This window comes from Marmota monax, unplaced genomic scaffold (assembly GCF_021218885.2).
Source record: "Marmota monax isolate L192 unplaced genomic scaffold, Marmota_monax_Labrador192_F-V1.1 WCK01_AAM20220418_F8-fsc00200, whole genome shotgun sequence".
NCBI lineage: Eukaryota > Metazoa > Chordata > Mammalia > Rodentia > Sciuridae > Marmota > Marmota monax.
This window is the reverse complement of record NW_026692549.1, coordinates 2974450-2991303: the sequence shown is the minus strand read 5'-3', so window position 1 is coordinate 2991303 and position 16854 is coordinate 2974450. Positions and strand designations below refer to the sequence as shown.

Sequence of the window (16854 nt, the reverse complement as noted above, 5' to 3'; positions counted from 1 at the left end):
TGACCTGTGGATATCTTTATTTTTTTAATCTGCAAAAAAAAATTTATAAAACTGTTAACAGGTTTGTACTTATTCTAATAAATTAAAGTTTTCCCAAACTGAGAGTGTAGTAAGAAATAGATCAGGATCAGACTTGGAAGGAGTGAGATGTTGGAGGGACCCTGAAAGGCTGCGTGAGCGCTGACATGGACCCTGAGAAGCTCGGGACATCAGAGAGGAAGGAAATGGTGGTCTTCTGTCTGTCTCTGATGAAACACCAAGAGCGGGCAGCATTTCACAGTGTCCTGGGCCTGGCTCAGCAGGAACAGGGGTGGAGCCGAGTGGCTGGGAGACCTCAGGGCAAGAAGGCCCGTCCTCACCCAGTCCCCACGTGTCCCTGCAGGATAAGGGCACAGAAGCCAGTGAAAGAGAAAGCTAGCTTTGGCATGAAAATAAAGTAGACAGGCAGTGGGCTGCTGCCGGGCTCTGTGGGCTGCGGAGGGTGCCTTTACCATCTGTGTTCTGGGCCAGCAACTCAGAGGCACATAGATGCCATCTGACTCAGTGCCACGGTTCCATGTCCCACTCACCCTGACCCCCAAGGGATCTGACTGCTCCTCTGGGGCCAGGGTGTGTCAGCTGGAAGGCTTTCTGCTACAGTCACCTGCACCCAAGCAACAGTAGCTTAAAGCAGTGGTTCTCTACCTTGAGTGGGCACCAGCAAACCTGTAGGTCTTATGACAGTGAAAATTGCCACACTCACTGATAGGGTTGCTGACTCGGGACCTTTAGGGCTGAGTCAGAGGATTCATCTTTCTAATAAGATCTCTGGTATTATGGGTTGAGCTGTGCCCAGTCCCAGAATTCTGTTAATATCCCAGAATGTGACCCACCCGACCTGTGACTTCGTCGTGACACCCTAGTCTGCTCCTGCTGGCCCAGGGACCCCACTTTGAGAACCTATGACTTACAAGCACACTAACTGTGAGCAGGAGTGGGACAGCCACTTAGGCCACCATGAACTGGAGACCTTCCCATCATGCTCCACTGCCACCCTTACCCAGGATGCCCCAGGGCTCACAGATGGCAGCACCACCGTGAAGGTCAACTCCCCAGTTGCAAGTGGTCCACACCGGAAGCAGGGGCGCCGAGGTGGAAAAGAAAGTGCATCTCCTAACACAGCTCGGCCTTGCAGGAAGGAAGGCCTTGCCCGCAAGCCTGGCAGGGGCTTCCTTGGCATCCTCCTGGCTGCACTGGGCCTTCGGGGCATCCTCAGGGCCAAGGGACACTGTGTGGCCAGGCGCCATTCCTTTCATTTTCTCAATGTGATCTTGAGCTCAGAGGTAACCTTGGGTTTGACTGGACTCCGAGCTCAGTGAGGACGGCCTCCATCCCTTAGCCCTCTGTTCCTAGCGTTTTTCTTTGGCCTTCTTCATTGTCTCAGCTAAAAGCTCAGTGTATTATACAGTGTCTTTGAATTTCTCTTCTTTTGAATTTTGAATAGTGTATTTTCCTTTTCTTTAGAGCCAAACACTGATATTTGTGCCCTATGAAGAAAATCAAGTAACACAACATTGATTCGGGGGTTTGGTGTCTGTTTATTTTTAATAAAAATAAAATTAAATTAAAAAACTGATGAGTGGCTTTCTCAAAACACGCTGGTAGAAATCATCTTTGGAGAGAATGGAAAGTTTGCAAATCCTGGGAGCTCCTAGACCTGGGGACCAGAGATATCCTTCTCGATGCCTCTCCTTTATTTATTTATTTTAATTTAGGTGAAATTGCCATAAACATAAATCAGCCACTTTAAAGTGAAAAATTCCATGACACTTAGTATGCTCACAGTAACCTCCACATCTATCTAGTCCCCAAATATCTTTACTGTCCCAAAGAAAGCCCCACTCCCATCACATCGCTCCTCCCCTGCCCCTCCCCCAGGTCACAGGAACCTGCCAATCTGCTTTCCATCTCTCGGAAATACTTGACATTTCCCCCACCATTTTTCTTTCCTTTTTTGTGTGTGTGTGTGTCTTTTTTAATAACCAAGCTGGGGACACCCAGATTGAAGTCCACAGTGCAACCTCAGCAGGTTTGCCCTTGCTCTCTCCAGGCCCCTTGGTCTGAAGCAAGAGAGACCCTCGTTCAGTAGTGAGTGGATACCATCAAAAGGCTTTGCCTCATAAGGAAAACCTGCTAGTTATTCTCCACTGACTGGGCCCCAACACCCTTCCCCAAGTCACCCAGAGAGCTGACACTGGGACCTTAGCTTTTCATAGACGGTCCAAGGTTTCCACGGGAAGCTGCTTCAATGCGTCACTGTGATGTGGTGACTGGGAAGGAGCTGTCTGCCTCCGTGTCTCCGTGGCCCCCGCAGGTGACTTCTTGTGCATCCTTTTAGCCTAGGCACATGCTTCCCAGATGACCCTGGGGGCCCTTGGGCCAGAGGAAGCGGGGCTGGCTGTGGAGAATGAGCGGTGCTGGCCACGGAGGTACCATTAGCTCAGCGAGACTGTTTCACCATCTCATGAAATAATGGTCTGCAAGAGAAATGAGCTCTGTGAAGGGGCCTGGGAGACTCTGCACTTGTAGAATGAGATCTGTGCCCGTTCGACTCATTAGCCGAGGAAAGAATCTCAGCTGGAGCTTAGGGGTGTCTCTAGTTGTTCCATTGAGACCTCACACCCTAGGAGCTTCCAGAAAATCCATGGAGAAGGGCCTCTGTTTTCTCGGCAGGAGGAGGCGATGATTCAGAGGCCGGTTCCCAGCACGCCTTAGTCAAGGCCATCTGGGGACTGGGCATCTGTCCGAGCTGTGCTCCCATCCGTGCCCTCTGAAACTGATTGGAAGGGTGGGGGACCAGCGGAGGGTGAGACTGAATTTGACAGCTGCCCGAGGGGAGGGAGAGGCAGGCCAAGGGACAAGAGGGATTTGTAGCAGCCTTGGGAACAGTCACATGGGTTGTGCCCCTTCAGGGATCACTTCCTGTCCGCCCCTCGAAGGAAAGTCTGGTGGCTTCGCAGCACTGCGATGTGACATGTTAAACACAGCAGCAGTGCTTTCGGGTTTCTCTTTCTGCGGGAGGTGTTATTTGAGGGGCAAGTGGTCTACCAAGACTCCTGTGGTCCTTTCCAATATCCACCATGTGCAATGACCCAGCCTGGCCAGGAGTTCTCCCTCCATCCTCCCACTGGGGCTTTAGTTAGAGTTGGAGTCTTGCTGTAACGCAGAAGTCACAACTAGCTGCCTTCTGGCCCAGTCCCCTGATTGCTTTGTGTTTGGTCCCTAAATGCCTTCAGACATTGAACGAGTCCGTGGTCTCTTTAGCTGTGGTTCTTAGTTGTTAACATCTGCATCAGCGCTAGCTGGATTAGACAGAAACGCATGTAGGACAGGGTGCTGGGGACTCAGGCTTCAAGAGGAGTAGAGTTGGAGTTAGAACCTCAGACCCCGGAGTAATGACTAGACTCTTCCATGGGGCCTCCCCAGAGAGGACCACATGTCACAGCCCTTGCATGAGGCCTTGCTCTGGGTGCCAGGGCCATGCATCTCCTACCCCAAATCTACCCCTTTTGCCAGAGAGCACGTCCATTTGTCCTATTTCAAATCAGTTGCATGTAGCTGGAGCCAATTGGCTGAGATTAATCACATGACCTTATGCTGGCAGCAAAGGAGGCTGGGAAAGTGAGTTTCTGGTTTGTGTCTTATAAGATGGTGCACATGGTAGGTCTATTCCCCAAATTTGGTGCTAGGTAAGACGGATGCCCAGATGCTTGCTCATGCTTCTTTTTAAAGACAAGATGATCTTTACATAGAGAGGCATCTGATTTCTCTCAAACTTCAAAAGATCTGGCCAAGGCCCGTTGGGGATTTCACGTGACAGTGACCGTGAGGGCCGGCTGCTGCAGAACGCTGCCCCACTCAGTGGGCACCTGCACTAATGCCCCTCAGGCCAGGCCCAGTTCCCTGCACTCACACATCCACAAACTGCTTGCCCCTCTGTCCCATCAAACCAGACCCCGCTGCTGCCTGACTCCTGAGGCCTCTTCTCTTGCCTGTGTGTCCTGGGCTTGGCCAGGGGATGGCCTAGAAAACTGCTCCCTCTGTGGCTAAAAACGAGCTGCCTGCAGGTCTGTGGGCTTCTACCAACGCAACATCCAAGGAGCACCAGAAGGGTCCTGGTTCCACACATGGGGGACTCGGGCCCTGCAGGACTCTCCCTGGTGTGGGACAGGGCGGGGGCTGTGGAAGGTCAGGCTTTCTACATGTAACACACCAGGTGAGGCCGACTGTCCAGAACCTGCTGTGAGGCGTCCCCGGTGAGGGAGCTGGTAACTGAGTCCCTGGGACAGCGGGAAGTGCAGGGCCCAGGGCCCCAGGCGAGGGTTGGACAGTGCGGATGAAGGCTATGCAAGATGACGTTGATGACCAGCTAACTTGGATGGGCTGTCAGAGTGGCCCAGGCCACGCTCCTGGCTGTGACTTCAGGAAATTTAAGAGATTGTTCCTGCATCCTTGTTATCACACACTGATATTTAGGGAAGATTTATGTTCCAATTTGGGAAAGCATTTATTTTGTTCTCCTGGGACAAGTTTGTCAGGGAGAAAACCTGCTTCTGTTTCTAGCAAAGAGAGATAAAATAAATGTTTAGGAGCAGAGTCTGTTTACTTGAGTGAGAAATTTCAGGCTGTAGAAGTGAAATAGAATACTTCAGAATGTAGAAAATCCTTCAGCTTGGCAGCTGAACATTCATCATTGTTTTCTGTTTTTTTTTTTTTTTTAAGTAATATTCCTGCTTATGTGTATCTAAGCTCAAGCTGAACAATGAGTTCTGGGTTGCAAAATAGGACTTATTTGTTGCACCTGTCTGTAAGTCTTTATCCACTCCTTGTTTGGGGTTTTGAAATTATACTGAATTAAATCCAGTGATGTCCACAACTTCAAGATCTAGTAATACAGAGAACAAGCCATGATCATAAGCAATCATATTTCAAAGAACTGGTATCAGCAAGTGGCAAAAACCAGCTATTAAATGTTGGAACGTCAATTCTTTGTACATAGAGGGGAAATAAGGGAGTAGGAATTTTACAGAGAACGGAGAGGCCTCGAGAGACAGAGATGCTAAGTTCTCACCCACGCTCATCGTTCTTTTAAATATTTCTAGTGGTATCATTTTGTTTATCTTTATGTGGTGCTGAGGATTGAACCCAGTGCCTCACCTATGCTAGGTAAGCACTCCACTATGGAGCCATACCCCAGCCACCCATCTACACTCTTTATGTGGACATCCACAGGTGACCCTGCTCTGCGTGGCCTGATCTTCTGACTTACCTGGCAGCTTGAGAGCAAGCTGTACCATGGCATAGGCACAATGTGAGGCCCAAGTAAACCAGACGTCCATTGTGACATAGATATTTCCTCTTCAACAGTAGCCATACATTAGTTATATTTAACCAAGAACTGCTGAAACTTTATATATATATATATATATATATATATATATATATATATATATATATTCCTAAAATTAAAAAGTGAACGATTGTTAGTGTCACCTGTAGCCACCTGCAGACCCATCAGCTCCCTGCCAAGCAGGAGTGGCTGTGGAACTGCAGACACGTGGGGATGGTGGAGGGCATGTTTCCAAGGACAGAGGCCTGAGGCCCCCCATGCGCCCCTCTGTTCCTGCCTTCACCCCGCACCCCGTGTCACCCAGATGCAGCCATTCCAAGTCCACCTGGCTCAGCGTCTCACTCTCAGGTGGCTCCTGGGCCTCGGCCTGCCCACCTGGAAAGGGGGACCTGCCTTAGGTGCTGAAACCCGGCCCCTTCTCTCTCTTTCCCCTGCAGTCAGTCCCCTGCTCTCCTCCCAGGTAAGGGTTCCGTAGGCTGCTGACGCCATTGCTCTTCCTGCGGCCTCTGTCCTCACCCCAAACTGTCAACCTGAATCCAATCAGGAAAATCCCAAAGGGTCTTTTCTCCCAGGAAAACTTAGCCGAGACCCTTCAAAGGTACCAGTGCCTTAAAAAGCAAGAGATGAGGGGACTCTAAGTTAGCAGAAGCTGATGAAGCTGTGGCAAAGGTGACTCTGGATTCAAATGGGCTACAAAGGGGATGTTTGAAGCAATCGGGGTGCTTCTAGGGGGGAAAGTCACCTGTCACAGAATTGACCATCTTCAGCTGCATGCAGTCCACTCACAATGCTCTACAGCCACCAGATGTCTGTGAGCCAGATCATTTCACCACCCCCAAGAGACACCTGGAGACCATGTGACACTGTTCCCACCGCCCCGGCCCCGCCCTGGAGATTGAAGACATCTTACTATAGACTCAGTATTAACTGATATTGTTGACATATCTTGGGTGCAATTAGGTTGTTCTCTTTATGGAAGAAGCGTCTTGATTTTAGGAATGCACGTGGATCATTAGGAGTGAAATAACTTGTCTCTGTTACTTTCAAATGGCCCAGAAGCTCAAAAAAAGAGAGCCCCCCCCCACAAGCTCCCCACCCCCTGCACACTTTGTGTATATTTAGAGAGAGGTTGAAAGTGTAGGTGGTGAAATTTTAAAGGTAAAACTGCTTGGAGATCATATAGGCTTTCATACTACTATTCTATAGTTTTTATACTAACTTTTCCAGTTTTAAAAACTTGTTGGGAAAAAAACATGTTGAAAAATGTCAATGTCTGAACAATACCCCAATCCAATTATATCAGCCTCTAGGTGCTCCTGGATATACTGGTATCTGGGGAAATATCTCCAGGACGGCCTGTGGCCGTGGAGATCTGCAGTCCCACAGCAACGGTCACCTCCCAAGCCTGTTTCTGCTTTTTCCTGTTCTCTTTGTGTTGAAGCCTTGCCTGTTTCCTGTGGCCAAGTGTGACACTCATCCTGCCCCAGGGCCTTGGCACTTGCTGTTGGCTGGGCCTGAATAGTCTCTGTCTTCAGAGTAGGGGCTGCTTCTTGCCACTCAGGACTTGGCTACCTCTCCTCTTTCATCCTGTCCTCTCTTGAGGCCAGGTACCAGCCCAGCCTCCCTTCTCCAGCTCTCTGTGACATTGTTTTAGAACTGATCCGGTGTGGTTTTTCATCTTTGAATTCCCGTGTATGGATTTCCAAACTTGACTATCTGCTCCGCGCTCCCTCCTAGTCATCACTGTGCCTCTGTACTCCCGACGGCTCCCTGAGGAGCTGCTTCCAGGTGGAAGGTCCACAACACACTTAATTAATGTAGAGCAGATGCCGGGGCCGGGGCGAGGCGAGCTGTGACTATGGGGAGAAGCTTTCATGTTCTACAAAGACGCCCCAGTGTCTCAGGGTAGGGCGGGCACAGACCGCCACAGGGTAAGAGCACTTTCAGACTCTGCTGTCATGGCCCTGTGGGGGACAGCCTCGCAGGAATGCTGAGGGAAGGCTCCCAGAGCTGTGTGGCCCTGGCTTGGCTCTGGTTTTCAGGGGAGCCACGTTCAGGCAGCTGCCTCATTTAGACAGAAGTGTTCTCCACTCCTCTTTGGCTGGTGACAGTGACAATAGAAGTCTTTCTGGTTTGGAAAAAACACCCAACAAGCCAGGCACGGTGGCACTTGACTGTAATCCCAGCAGCTTGGGAGGCTGAGGCAGGAGGATCGCAAATTCAAAGCCAGCCTTAGCAACTTAGCAAGGCCTCAACCAACTCAGCAAGACCCTGTCTCTAAATAAAATATTTTTTAAAGGGCTGGGGATGTGGCTCAGTGGTTCAGTGCCCCTGAGTTCAATCCCCAGTACCAAAAAAATAAAAAAGACCCAGCTAGCCTTGGTGGTCTCTCCTGGCACAGCCCAGGAGCCCCGACCTCCACTCCTATTGCTCTCCAGATGCAGTTCCTCTGAATACTACTGGGAGAATAGCATTAAGTCAGGACCAAGGAGTTCATTAGGACATTCTGTTTTTCAATCTGCAGAGATAGGGAGGGGATTAAAAAGACAATGTTGGAAAAGTATACAGAAGCTTAAAGACCTTATCGGGGTCTCCCTCCCCAGGGTTAATAGAAGCCACTTAGAGTCTACTCAAAAATCAGTTCAAAGCTACCTGCACCTGGAAAAGCCCCAGACAAAATTCTGAGATCCAGTCACCTGGCAGGCATTGCTGCAGAGTCCTTAATTCCTGAACCATCTCTAGAAAAGCAGGTGAAGGGCCCATTGCTATAGAAATTGCTGACTTTTTTTTTTTTTGCATAAGAAAAGTTAAAGAGAATGTTACATAAAAACATACCCACAACTTTTTTTCTCCCCTCCAGATTGCTATCATTTTGGCATCTAATTTAAACAGAGCGGCAGTGTGCACATTCAAACAGAATTGAACAAACAGATTAAAAGAGAAGAGTGCAATTTCTAAGACTCGGTGGCCTCTTTCCCTGTCTCATCTCCGGGGTCAGGTGCTCCCGGCTCCTCACTGTTCCTCGGCCATGACGGCAGACACTAAGCAGAGCCCTCCCTAGTGTCATGAGCCATGTGGCACTCCTCCGCGCATTTGAGGTGCTGTTCTTGGTGCTGGGGTGACCTGTGTCCTGGGAAGGGGCCAGGAGCCCAGGGAAGCAGGGGTCCCCGCTCCTACTGTGGCTCTTGGTTGTGCCCCTGCTGCACCGAGATTCGTCTCCTTCCCTGTCTTCTCAATGGAGGGCTCCCCCCATGCCCTCAGAATGTTTTCCAAACCTCCAGCGACAACCTCTCTCCATGTTCCAGCACTTACCGAAGTCTGTGTGGAATAGGAATGAACACTGCCTGATGGGTCAGTGGTGATTAATGAGCGCTCCTGGAATGTTCCCCTGGCTTCTAGAACATTCTGTCTTCCAACACACAGCCCAGCCCCTGTTTAGAGAACATGGAAGCAGAGACCATGAAAGAGCCACCCAAGAACCACAGTGATTGAGTTGTGATGAGTTGGAGGTGATTAATCTCCGTCACCTCCCAAGCTGCTTCCAAGGTCCTCTTTCCTCCCACATGGAAAGGGAGATGCAGAGAATTGTACGAGCTTGGCCCTGCTCCATATGTGGATCAAGATTCCCTGCTTTCCCTGATTGGGCAAGGTGGTCCCGTTTCCAGCAGGTTGATTGGAGGCTTCTGCCTCTGGCCAGGGCAAAACCATGGGTGCTTCCAAGTCCAGAGCCCTCAGACCCTAACCCAGCGGCACAAGAGTCCGCTTGTTTGCCAAGCTTATGTCTCAGAACTAAGAAGCTGTGGACCCCAAGCCACAAGGGAAGCAGAGAGATCTGTCAGTCCTTTGGGTGAGCACACTGCAGACAAAGGGGCCCCCCCAAGAGGGAAGAGTTCCTGAGACAGCCAAGAGTACACATCCCAAGGTCAACGAGGACAGCACTCAACGCTGGGGACGCACTAGGAGGACCACCCTTTGCAGATCCTCAGACACCCCCCTGTGTTCCCCAAAGGCATCTGTACTTCCTCATCATATTCATTTCATCAGCCATTTAGTGGGCGTGTACCAGCTGGACTCAGTGGTCACCATAAAATAAATCAGCACTTGAAGCGCACTAGCCCTGCAGACCTCTGAGCTCACAGGACATCTTTGTCCCTGAGGGCTTTGAGCTCCTCCTAGCAGGCGTGATGCCTGTGCTCCAGGAGAGCCGGGTGGTTCAGGCACTCTCAGCCCCATCCGTCCTCACTCAAGAGGTGGCATCAGAAGAAGCAGCCCTTTTAAAACTAAAAGGCCTGATGACACTTCCATACGTTGCCTCTGGGGACAGATGGTCCCACTGTTTCCTACCAAGTGGTCCAGAGCCAGGAGACTCAGACTCCCACAACTAGGCAGGAATCAGAGAGCCCGCTCTGTTGAGCTCTCTGGGGGTGGGTGGACACAGGCACAATGCAGGTGACCTTAGCAAAAGATGAGTCATGGACGGGCAAGAGTGGGGCTTGGTGTCCCTGGGGTAGATCTGGAACAATAGGGCTCAGGGAAGAGCAGCAGGGGGAGGAATGGCCTCCTAGTCCCTCTGTCCACTTGCTGGACATCCCTCTCTTTCTGTGGATGAAGTATATGGGTCACATCCTCCAGGGCCATATGGCAGCAGGGAAGGGAATCTGTAGCTCTTTCCACCTCAGGTTCCTGAAGATCATCTCAGCAAGACTTCAGGCAATAGAGAGGCTCTTCTCTCCAAGGAACTTGGTGCCTCTCAGAAGGAAATGGGCACAGAGGTCCTAAAGCCCATGTTTCATAAAGAAGGAACTGAACCTGATGGCCTGGGTGGTGTGGAGAGGAGGTATATAAATAGTTAACAACCAGCCAGGGAGGGAAGGCAGCCCTTGTCTGCAGGTGTGCCAGGCTCCCCGGTGCAGAGGCTCCCACCAAGGCCAATATGAAGTTACCAACCAACTCACCAAATTCTTAAAAATGCAGCATAGGGCTTTCAGAAGCAAGACTCAACCCAGCACATCCCCAGTGCATGGTGTTACTTCAATTGCTTGTTAAAAATCATCCTAATGTAACCCCTACAGCGCATCCGCCCAGCTTCTGAGGTGATGTGCCTGAAGTGATTTAGTTGGAAGAATCGATAGCATTTGTTTGGAAATCGACTGAAGACCTTTTTTTAAAAAGACTGGCCTGAAGTTAACAAAGTGGTCAGGTACAACAATTTATCCATGCCAGGTCCTTTCTCTGTGCTTCCTGGGGGTCTTACTGTCTCAATAAGTCCTCACGAAAGGCCTCGGCAGTGGAGGTCACCATTATAACTATCTTTAGGTTACAAAGGTGGACACTGAGGGTGTTAGTTTTTGCATCCCTATGACCAAAATGCCCGACAAGATCAACGTAGAGGAGGGAAAGTTTATTTGGGGCTCATGGTATCAGAGGTCTCAGTTAACTGTTGGCTGACTCCATTGCTATGGGCCTGAGCGAGGCAGGACATCATGGTGCCAGGGCATGGAGAGGGCAAGCTGTCAGCTCATGGCAGCCTATAAGCAGAGAGAGAAAGAGGGGAGCCAGGGGCAAGACATAATTAAATCCCAAGGGCATGCCTCAGTGACCTACTTCCTTCCGCCAAACCAACCTGCCTACAGTTACTATCCAGCGGTCCGCTTCAAGTCATTATCCATCAAGTGGATTAATCCACTTGACGAGGTTACACTCTCATCTTTGCCTAACAGCATCCCCTCTGAACCTTCCTGGATTGTGGGTCATGCTTTCAAAACACGAGCTTTGGGAAAGCATTGAAGATTCCAACTGCAAGACTGAAGCTCTGAAGCGAATTCACTGTTCCCAAGTCACCAGGGAATGGTTCTGGGAGCACGGATTTTGGTCCCTGTCACGTATCTCCTGGGCTTTTTGCAGAACTACCCTGAATAGTACCTTAGAAACATCACTGCTCAACCTTGCAATCCTGTGCTCTGTGACTTGGACTGTGTTCAACGGGATTGTTCTTCTGACCAGGCTGGCTCCAGAGGGGCTGGACTGTTGGCTGGCAGGACAGGGCCTCCAGGTGTGTGTCATGCGTGACCAGCAGACCAGCCCAGGGTGTCTAGATGGCCATGCAGGGCTCCGAGGAGAACAGCAGTGACCAGGCCCTGCATGGTGGCTAGCACTGCCTTGCCTCTGCCACCTTCTCTGGCCTGGGCAGTCCCAAGGCCAAGCCCTGCTCAGGGATGGGGAAAGAGATACCCCTTCTCAGAAGAAGGAGCCTGCAAGTCACGTTTCTAAGGATGGAAAGATGCCCACTCTGTCCCTTCCACCAGGCGTAACCTGAGTGTGCGAGTCTGTGCTCCCCTGGGTCTGGGGTTTATCACGTGGCCGAGCACACAGGCTGCAGTCTGGGCCAGAGGGCTTTGATATGCTTGCAAAGCATTTGAACAATTAAGACATTTTATGTACAAATCTGGCTTTCTGTTTTAAAAATCAGGAAATCTGAACATTGGTCCATTTCATTCTCTTTTTGCTCCAGTAGTTTAGAGACCATGAGTGGCTGCGGCGGGGCGGGGGGGGGGCGGGGGGAGCAGACAGCCTCCTGCCCATGGGAGTTACCCAGCTGCTCCCCAGAGGCGTTTTCGTTTTCCTTCCTATTCCCTCCTCCCTGAGTCAGCTCCGAGGCTTTGGCTTCCTTAGGTTAATTGTGTTACGCGCTCTGCAGCCAGACGCCAGCGGACCTGATAACTTCTTATTAGTCTACACTTTGGGTCTGTTTACGGTTTATCAGGATGACGTCTCCATTTGGCTGGAAGCCAAGGCAAAACCTCATCCTAGTTTGATGTTATCTCGATTCCATCACGGAGGAGGTGATGGCAGCTTTCCGATGTGCAACATGTGGAAGAGAAGTCGCGATGGGCCTTGCTACTTATGTCCTATGGCGCCGCCCATCTGTGTGCCAAATAATGATGCCGCAGGACATCCCCTAGTCTCAGATGACTCTGGAACAGGTGCCTCTCAGCTACAGAGGGATTAGAATCAATAGATCTGCTGCTGCTTCCCCGGGAGGTGACTGGAAGTTTCCCTGTGGAAATGCTTGGTCGGGAGGGATTATGTGTACTTGATGCACGGAAGCAGAAGTGGGCCAACCTACTGCAAAATGGAATCAAGTTTAATTACTCAGGAGGTTCCAGAATTTTTCTAGTGTAATGTCCACCATGCCTGGGAAGATTTGAGGCCAACAGAGGAATGTGAACTCTGAGCTTCTCAAGGAACTACGACAAGTCTCTCCATGGTGCAGAAGGAACACTATGTTTTCTGGAACAGAGCCTCATGCGATGGGCAGAGGCTGAACCTGCGCCACCCCACAGAGTAGAACTTGCCACACACCTGATGTGTGTCAGGGGCAATGAGGCACTGAATGTTTAACGTTGTTCAATTTTGATTAATTTGATTTTGGCAGCTAATGGCTACCACACTCGGGTACACACAGACCATTCTGAGGCCTGACTTTGAACTCTGACCCCCTGGCCTAGGAGGAAGAACCCATCAAGAGGGTTTGTCCCTGAAGGGGACCGTGCAATGCTGGCGTCTTCCTCCCGGCTTCTGCTTCCTGGCCATGACATGACAGCTTTCTTCGCCAGGCACCTTCTGTCCCTGCCACCGGGCATGCCCACCAGAGACCCAAAGCAGAAGGTCCACCTGATCAGCAGCTGTGAGCCAGAATGACCTTTCCCACTTTATAAGTTAGTCATCGTCAGCATTGTTAGAGTGACGGAAAGCAGACTGGGGCAGAGACCAGCTCCTTGTACAGCTGCAGCCACACTGAAGAGTGAGGCCTTAGAGTTAAGGACCCTGTACCCCTACCTGTCCTCCCCAGCCCTTTGCCCTGTGCTGCGGGTTCGAGTCAGCTTTTCATCCCCGGGCAGGACACCTGAGATGATCACCTCGTACGGGGGAGACGATTCATGGCTCACAGACCCAGAGGCTTCAGCTGGCCCTACTACCCTAGGCCTGAGGTGAGAAGTGGGCGGTGGAGCCCAGTGCCCACCTCCGGGCACCTGAGAAACAGAGAAAGAACAAGCAGGAGCTGGGACCCAACACTCCCGAGACCTGGCTTTCACTGGGCCCACCCCTGAAGGTGGCCCTCCCAGGACCACCACCCCGGGGATCCCCAGGCCTTTGGGGGCTATTCCGATGCAAACTCGAGCTGAGATGGAGATCGTTTGGCCAGTACAGGGTAAGCAGACTACTGGTAAGGCGCCAAGTTCTAATCCCTGTTCGGACCCGCCTCTTCCATGTGCTAATCATGACGTGTGTGTAAATGCACAGGGAAAAAATACAAGCGGCTTATAAAACTGGATCCATGGTTAGCAACTAAGGCTACTTTTCCTAAGTAAGTCAGATCCACAGAAAAATGGCCCACAAGTAATGAGAGATTGGGTCCCAGATAAAACAAATATTCCAAAAGAAAGAGGAGAGAACTGACGTCGCGATCAGCGGGTGAAGACGCGGGTGCCCCCCGTGCTGTGATTAACCGGAGTTTTCTTCTTCTTCTTTTCCTTTTCTGTTTTAACAGACACTCATGCCCGAAAACATAAAATCCTGTCCTTTCAACCTTTGTGTGAGGGAGTGAACCGCTTTTCCTCTTTGGCCCGTTTATCTTGCCTTCTCTTGTTTCCATCTGGAAGGAAGCCGACAGCATGAATATTCATGACGCTGTTAAACAAGATTTTTATTAAAAACAGAAATGGGTTCGGGGTGTTTCCTTCGTGGACCCTGGTGGATGGACGGGCCAGCGACAGGGATCCCGGCTACCTGCCTTTTGCTTCTGCTGAAAATGTAGCCCTTTGCCTAAGGTGTTAACCCTCGCCCTTTGGGAAAATGTGAAAATATTGAGTATAGATCCTGCTGTTTTCTATCCTTGAGCATTAGAAGGAGACACGATAAGGTGACCAGAGAGCTGAAGCAGCAATATTGAAAATACTGGGGTTTCCCCCAAGCCTATGCACCTGAGACTAAACTGGGCCTGATTTCCAGGGCTCCTTTGCTGGTTCCTAGCAAAAGGACCACTGTCATTTGGAATTCATGCGTCTCCCCTGCCACTCTCTGCAGGAGAGAGGGTCACGCTTTCCCAGAGGTTGATTAATCAGCACATTGTTCCTCTGCACACCTTCCAGCAGTTCAGGGCTCCCCAAGACCTATTGTCACTTGGCAGAAAATAAATACACCATCAAAAATGTATTGCGATGCTGCTGACTGACACCTGGAGGAGCGAACGCTTCACTGTGCGCACAAACAATATCGACTTATGAAAATGAGGTTCCCAGGAGAGTCTCGAGTCCCCCTGATGGCTGGGGCTCGTTAGGGGCTTTGAACAAGTCGTTAGTTTACTCATTCATTCCTGTGGTCAATAAAAATGTATGAAGCTCCCACTAAGCACCATCTGCAGGCGCTGGGAGTCAGGAGTAGGAAGAACTGATCAAAATGAGGCACCTGGTGGAACTTACCCGTGATAGGTGGGGGACTCCTCAGACAAGAAATAAGGTCACTTAAAAATATAGTGATAAGCCAGTGCGGGGTGGTAATCCCAGCAGCTCCAGGGAGCCTGAGGCAGGAGGATTGCAAGTTCAAGGCCAGCCTGGGTAACTTAGCTAGGCTCTAAGCAACTTAGCAAAACCCTATCTCAAAATAAAAAAGGGCTGGGGATGTGGCTCAGGGTTGAGCACCCTTGGTTTAATTCCTGGTAACCCCCCCCAAAAAAAAATCCAGATAGATAAGTGCAAAGAATAAACATGAAGTTTCAAGAATTAGTTAACAGGTCTTGGAACCAGAAATGGCTTGACAAAGGGCCAAGAGGGAGCATTATCACCAAGTGCTTTAGGCAATGCTTCCCAAGCGTGCGTTGTGCCCGGTTGGTTGTCTCTGGGTCACTATCTTTGGTAATAATCACTTCTTGACAAATATGGTAACCTTTCATTTTTATCAAGTGACACAAACTTTCCATTCAGTCATGAGACACTGTAACAGTTCACTTTCTAGTAAAGGGGTAGGTGAAAGAGGGGAAGTGGAGCAAAGAAAAGCACCAACTCCCTTGGAGAAGCGGCAGGTATTGCCGGAATCTGGATAGAGTGGCCCTCTGCTCAGCAGTGGTGGCCGGAGGAGGGGACCGGAGATGGGGCTGGTGATTGGCTGGTGTGACACCTACCACTCCACCCTAGATCTCACGGCCTCGCTGAACCTCTGCTTGGTGGTCAGGATTCCTGGCTGGCCAGACAGGGCTCGCCCAGTCTGCCCTGTGCCTGGCATAGCCTGGGCTTCCTCACTAGCTGGGTCAGGTGTGGGGATCTGGGATGGCTGCAGCCCTCTGCCTGGCCCTCAGTGGGGAGGCTGGGTTGCTGAGGCTCCTCCACCCTGGGAGCTTTGACCGCTACGGTCTTTCCCCTTTGTGTGGTCTCACCAGCATTGTACCTGGGCCTCTAATGATGGCAATTCAGGGCTCCAAAGGAACAAATGTGGAATCTGCCAGGTGCCAAGGCAGCCCAGGCTCAAGCAGAGGGGAATCACAGAGCCATGCTGGGGTGACCGTTGAAGCCATCTTTGGTAAAGAGCTGTCCTTTGGTGCTTGGGTCTGGCCAGAACCAAGTGAGTTAGGAACCACGTGGAGGCATTCAGTGTGTGTCTGATCGCCTGTGCGTTGGGTGGGGGCATCTCAGGATCTGGGGCATCTTCAGCACAAGAAGAAGAACCGGAAGCAAAATTGACTTTTCGACCATCTACAGGAAGCCAAGGGAAAGAGGGAGGGGGTTGGTATAGCAAGGTTCGGTACCCTGGGACATAATTTTGATAAAAATCCTGATGTTGGGGAGACTGCTGTGGTGTACCTGGGGAGACCGACGTGTGCAGGGTGCAGGTCAGGACAGGGAAGGAGGAAGAGAGAGCTTGGTGGAAAAGATCTCAATGGGGAGCTTTTGCTCTGAAGGAGACGTATTCATCTCCTTCTCTGCAGGTTCCTCCATCTACACCAGCAAGGAATTAGACAAGATTTTACTCGTGAACTGCTTGGCAAGGTGTGTAAGAGGTCACATAGACCAATACTAGAAATCACTGCCGGCTGTCAAGCCTTAGGATGCGCCAGCCACTGCGTCCATGGTCTGCTCATTTCAATTCCCAGGAGGTTTGTTAGACTGGATTTTGAAGTGTCCTAAGAAGCACTGTGGGTGGCCTGCCTGGCATGCAATTCCCCATCTTAGATTTCTGAGTTTGGGTTCATATATTTACTCTTCCGTACCTTTCCATGTGCTCCAGGGAACCTTGATCCCAAACCCAGCTCAGAAGTTGATGGAATTGGTTTTCTAATTACTATTGCCTCTCACAAAGCACCCCGAAGCTCAGGAGACTGAAGTGCCCTCCCACCCGCCTGCCTACTCTCCCTTCCTCTCTTTGGTGAGACTGTGGTGGAATGAGGCATCATTGGGCAAGTCTCCCTTGGG

General features: G+C 50.7%; 1 protein-coding gene and 1 pseudogene across 1 annotated transcript in view; one reads left to right on the top strand and one right to left on the bottom strand.

The window, feature by feature from the left end:
• Positions 1-16854, top strand: part of Tmem132c (transmembrane protein 132C) — a 183073-nt gene that overhangs the window by 18015 nt on the left and 148204 nt on the right. The gene's annotated exons all lie outside the window — the stretch shown is intronic.
• LOC124093516 (small nucleolar RNA SNORA40) lies at positions 4763-4902 on the bottom strand (annotated as a pseudogene).